General features: G+C 32.5%; 1 protein-coding gene across 1 annotated transcript in view; it reads left to right on the top strand.

Moving 5' to 3' along the window:
• The first annotated feature begins 341 nt into the window (after window positions 1-341).
• The window catches only part of LOC142331330 (uncharacterized), a 135172-nt gene continuing 129513 nt past the window's right edge, over window positions 342-6000 (top strand). Inside the window, exon 1 of the mRNA XM_075377158.1 lies at window positions 342-1162. The gene's annotated coding sequence lies outside the window, so the exon portion shown is untranslated. The remainder of the gene's footprint in view (window positions 1163-6000) is intronic.

Here is a 6000-nt window from a genome sequence, read left to right as displayed (position 1 = left end):
TACCGTCCGTGAGATGGAACGCGCGCGCTTGTGCGTGTGCGAGTGTGTCTTGTGGCAATATAAGTGAAGAGAGAGAAAGAGAGAATGATAATAGGACACGAGAGTGAGAGTAAAAGTGGGGGAGGTAAGAGAAAACAAGAGCATAGAAAGGGAGAAGGAGTATCTGACTGCGAGAGCGGAGTGTGAGGAGCGCTGGTCTCGGTGTGGCGCGCTGTGGCAGTCGATGCTCGGCGTCGTCATCGTTCCGTCACTGAGGTTCACGGTAAGGTAGTGTGTCGTCGCGCTTCGATGTGTGTCGTACCAGCGCGGACGAGCTATTAGGTTAGGATCTCTACTTATATTATCGACACGATATTAACATAGTATTTATAGTGTAAACGGATAGTGTCCTGACCTATTGTATTAAATATATTCATTCGGTTATGAAGACACGATACTAACGTATGATAACCGTCAGGAATCGATAATTTTCTGTTTATTTTGTTTCTTTTGGCAACAACATTCTATTTTTTTTGTTTTTTTGTGTTTTTTTTGTTAATTTCTTTTAAAGTAACAGGGTGAACGTAATAAAAATAAGGCGCGATGAAATTTTAGTTAGTTACTAAACTCGTCCGTTAAGGTACGGAATTGTATAAACGTTATTTCGTCGCACAGTATTTATTAGTGCTTAAAACTTTAGCGATTTCATATTACAGTACGACGTGTAGGGATAATGTGCTTTGTGGTGCATCAGAATTTTGATATCGTTGTAAAAATTATTTAACTCTCTAATAATTACACGGTAACTTTTAAATAATAAGAATATCGCTTAAACTGTCATGTAACTATTATATAACCTGCGACGATTTATATTTTACGCGTTTCAAAATTAAGAATGAAATAAGTTCAGCCGTAGTTACAGTAGTGGTGTAGAATATTTATCAATAAGTATTAACCTTACCGTACAAATTGTTATATGTGTTTATTACATTATTAGTGTTAGTTGTGTCCCAGATAATTATTTTTTCTAGTGTACTATACAGTATTTTGGTAGTCGTTCGTGTGCGTGTTTTGTGTTTTTATTTAATTTTGCTCAAAACTATTTATATTTGTTTTTAAATGAAATCGCATTTATTATAATGTTATCATCATCATCATCATCATCAACATTATACAAAACGAGGTAAGAAATAAAAAAATAGTGTCTCTATGTGCGCGCACGCGCGCGCGTGTGTATGTTTGTATGTGTGTGTGTATTACCGAGTGAGCGTTTTACTTTACAGCTGTAATCGCTTACTTAACCTATATTATGTTCTGTTTCACTGACTGCTTTTAAATAAAATAACTATACAGTACTCTAGAATCCAGTAGATTAAAACAGTAAATTAAATATAAATACAAAAACGAAACGTAGGAAAATAATGAATAAACAAGAAAGAAGCAGAAGTCAATATTTTTCAAGCGACAGAAACAAATTACCTGAGATTTTAAAATAAAAACAAGAACCCATTAAGTAATTGAAAAGACATCAGTCGCAATGGCCTGTAAAAAAATATCTTTGTCAAAAATAAACTCAAACGAAATTTGAGATTACAAAACAAAATTTCTTAGATATTATTTCCATAATTTGGATGGAACGTTCCCACACGGGTAACAGAAAACAACTAACTGGAGGAACAGTCGATAATTCAATTCGTTTTTAGGTAATTAAATAATGGAATTATTCATTATTTTAAAAATAGCTATTTTTTTTTTTTGCTGTCAGTAACAGTTACCACCCCCTTCTGGATAAGTTATCATTCCTACACTCCTCGGTTTTTTGTTGTTGTATTTCTGGACGTTTTGAAGTCTTAGAATCCAAAAATATTTTAACCTTTTTTTACGAAAGATTGCCCTAAAAAAAGAAAATATTATTTTCCTATAATTGAATATTATTATCAATGTGGGAAGATTTTTAATAAAAATTTTGATAAGCTAGTTAAAGTTTTTATAAATCTATCGAATCTCTATTAATTTTTTTTTATCTGAATGTGGAATTACCATTGAGGGGCAAGGTAGATTTATTTATTTATTTTTTTAATTGAAATCGCTAATTTAAATTTACTCAAAATGTTAACTAATGTTAAGTTAAGGCTTTTTCTTTAATTACATCTAATGATACATACAATCTGAGCACGTTTTCGCGGCTCTATTGAATCAACTGGTAGACGATTAAATGGAAACATAACAATATTCTTTGGTATATAAGTCCAGAATACATTTGTTTGCGGTTATTTCTTATTTCATCATATTGTTTATACCGATTTGTACATTGGTTTGTGTATTTATATAATTAAAAAGTTAATATCTGGCGTTAGTTAGACTTCCGAAATGACAGCAGTCTATATGGCTAGTGCGGTAACGTTGGGTAGGGTGGGGGGGGGGGTTAATTATTATTTTTGTTTACGAAATACGACGTAACTGTCGGACTACATCCCTTTCCTCTCAAGATAATGTTTTATCGAAAGCAAGTATAAATTATATTTTCGCCAGCATAAGCTTAGAGGAGGCTATACATATTAATGAATTTATAAACGTTTATCAGGATTTGGATGTCGGTCATGAATTAAAAGCGGTTGAAGTATCATGTCGAATTTTCGGGTTCACCTGATCTAATATTCTGATATCGTTACATTATGTTTTTTTTCTCACAAAAATTTTAGTAGTTATGATAGTTATAATAGTTATATATACGAAATAATCGGTTTTTTAAAATCCCGAAAAATGATTCTTAGAAAATTTTTTTATTTCCTATAATTTTAATAATCATATGACGCTTTTTTGCCTAAAATCCTACCTGATTCAGTAAGGGAAAAACTTTCTTTCAATAAAAGTGCTGTGGAAAGCGGGACGAGTGCCTTTTAACAATTCACATTCAACTGTTTGTTACCGAATTTTTTTTCTGGTTTTATTTACTTTAATTTTGGTTGTTTGAAGTTAAGTTTTCCCGACGTTAACAGAACGAGAAAATTAAAAAAAAAAAATAGATAAGAATTGATGTAATTTATCGTTAAAAGAAATAATAAATATACTTTTTTCGATGAAATGTGTCTTTGTTAGTGTAATTCGAAAGTTATTTTAAAAAACTGCCCTAGGGATCTAAATCACTCGATGTCTTTGAGTGATTTAGACCGAATTTCTCGCTAAAAAAAGAAAAAAAAGAATTCCTTGGAAAGATTTTTCTTATTTAGGATCCATATTTTATTTTCTCTTGAATGCATCCTGAGCGAATCGATACTTTTTTTTGGTTCACAGGGTGGGGGCTGCGCCCTCTATAAATGTTTTGCGATTGAATCGGCTAGATTGAAATGATGGTAGAAGTAAATTCACGACATAGATGCCGTTTCTATAGGTATTATGATCCTCGTAAATTGTTCGAACAGAGAGGCCCGATACGAGAAACTGTCGTAAATAGCTTCTGTTTTCTATTATTTTGTAATTAAGCGCGAGATAGCACAAAGTAAACTGAAATTTATACATTCAGGATGCATATAGACTTCCATGGCGGATCGATAGCGCCTTTTCGTTCTGAAGTTTCCGGGTTTAAATCCCGTTTGTAATTTTTGAAATTCGGTCTGGAACTTTTCATACGCTAAAAAGTTTCCACAAAGTTTTCCCGCGCACGAGCTTCAGAATTATACATTGCATTTATCGTATTAATAAGATAAATATTACGGTTGCTTTTTGTGGGGAGGAAGGGTGATCGGAGCTAAAGGATAAAAAAGTAAAAAACTTCCGTGTACCAAATGAAGAGGGATGTTGGTAGTTTTTGCCTTTTCAACATCAACGTGATAAATTCGATCGTTTAAACGCGTTGCACCGCACTCTCGCACAATGCGGTTTAAGGATTATTTCGTCTTACAGTAGGTCTACTGTAGTAAGTAGATCTACATATAAACAGCGTTCTGTTTATGTATTCAGGATAAAAATTAATTTTTAAACCATGTTAACGAACTAGTTATTAATTAATTAAGTAGGTAAATTAGTTTTATTCAGTGTTAGGAGTATTCTGTTTATATTGTTTTATTTAGTTGTATTAGTTCTAAAATTGTAAAAGCGATATGTGTTTTCTTCGTAATCGGTTTGTCCGATGTGACGTAAATACCATTACTGATAAGTAACAGTCATATTTTGGCGGGAGGGGTGTTTTAGTCGACTACAAACTAGTGAGTGGAGGGGTATGCCGGCTGCTGTGATCAGGGTCTCGTATTTTTATAATAGTTTCGCGTCGTTCTGATAACAATTTTCGTGCGTATCTCGACGATTACTTTAATATTATACTTATATTTTAAACTGTATTGGATTCGTACTATTTACCTCTTCATGAAGGAAAAAATTGTAATAGAGAATATTCCACGCCGGCTTTTCATAGTACAGCGGGCTAAATTATGTGTTTCTACTATTTCTTTTTTTGTTGATTTAATTACACAAAGCCTTGAAGCTTACGAAAATAAAATTGAATTTCCGTCTTTAAATTGAAACTTTTTCAGAGTTGTTTTACAACTCTTTCAATAAATGAAGATGCTTTGTATCACTTTTCTAATAATCGCATGTCTGTTAATCTATGTTCTATTCACCACTCATCCGATTCAAATGAACCTTTATCGTCGGAAAGTTTAATTATCAGAAGGAATAATGGGCCATGTAAAATTACAAAACTGTTTATATGGATGATCTCTCGGTCAAAAAAAGTTCTGCCTTATTTTTTTTCATTTTATCAAAACATTTTCACGGACAGAATTCTGAGTTCATACGGTTTAAAAAGACTTCGGTTTTTAAATCTCGGACCGGAGCTCGTCTCTTACTCCGGTATGGGATAACTTTTGTGACAATTCTTCGCTTTCATTGCATTTTTTAAAAATATAGTAGAAGAAAAATGTTAACTCGACATTTTATAGTAATTTAACCGATTAAAAAAAACGACCTTTTTTCCTGAGCGAAAGAGGAGTCATAAATCCCAAAAGAGTAGCTCCAACATTTTGTTGGTTTTTATTTTTTTTTAAATAGAGGCACAAACATTTTTTAAAATGTTGTACCGCTTCTGATATTTGTTCAAAGTTTTCCTTTGATGTTTGTACTAAAATGCATCCGAATACATCCTCTCACATTAATAATGTTGGGTTAAAAGGGCGAACAACCATCGTCCCTTTGTGCCTTTTATTTTCATAAAAACTTAATAGCATTAGTGTCCCGTGCAAACGGTCAATTCCAGAACTCATGATTTTATATACGTTCCCCCATTCTAGAAGTACAAGCAAAATAATCCCGCCCGCGGACTCACTATTGTAAATAATAATTAATTTTTATTACTGGTCAAAACAGATTTGTAAAACTATATCATTGTATGTTGTATAACTAATATATTAAACATTAAAAAAAATTAACGGAATAATTTGTGAAGTGCGGAACATTAAACGTGAAATGCAAATGCAAAAACATTAAATTTACTTTAAAATATCACGTAATCATTACAGTCATTATGCAAAATACAACAGTTTTTATTCTTTTAAATAAATAAAAAAAATATATTTACTAAAAATAAATTACTACGAGATCCTTTAATTAAAACAAACATAAACGTCGTTAATATAGTAAGGTGTTATTTCTGTTAATTTATCAAGTAACGTGTTTAAGAATATTTTCTTGTCTTTCATTTTATGCGGTTTTATACGAACTCTAATAGAACACTTAAGGCGCTGATAATAGGACTTTTTGTACACGAATTCAGACGACGCTTTAGTACACGTCGGGTATCTCAACCAATCTGGCACTACAGCAGTCGTATACCTAGTGAATTCTTGTTGGTTGTTAATCTATTTACAATATACGTAAAGGTACAGCGACGGCAGTTAAAAATTTCAATTCATTACAACAGGATGTGCAAGATTCCCTTCTCTGGAAACCTAATATACTCGTAGGTCTTTCTGAGCGCCTGTGTTTATAGTCAGCAGTAAGCTGAGGACGCCCTGCTAGGTTATCTAT

Source organism: Lycorma delicatula, chromosome 10 (assembly GCF_047948215.1).
Source record: "Lycorma delicatula isolate Av1 chromosome 10, ASM4794821v1, whole genome shotgun sequence".
NCBI lineage: Eukaryota > Metazoa > Arthropoda > Insecta > Hemiptera > Fulgoridae > Lycorma > Lycorma delicatula.
The sequence above is the reverse complement of the archived record's forward strand: the minus strand, read 5'-3'. Positions and strand labels throughout refer to the sequence as shown.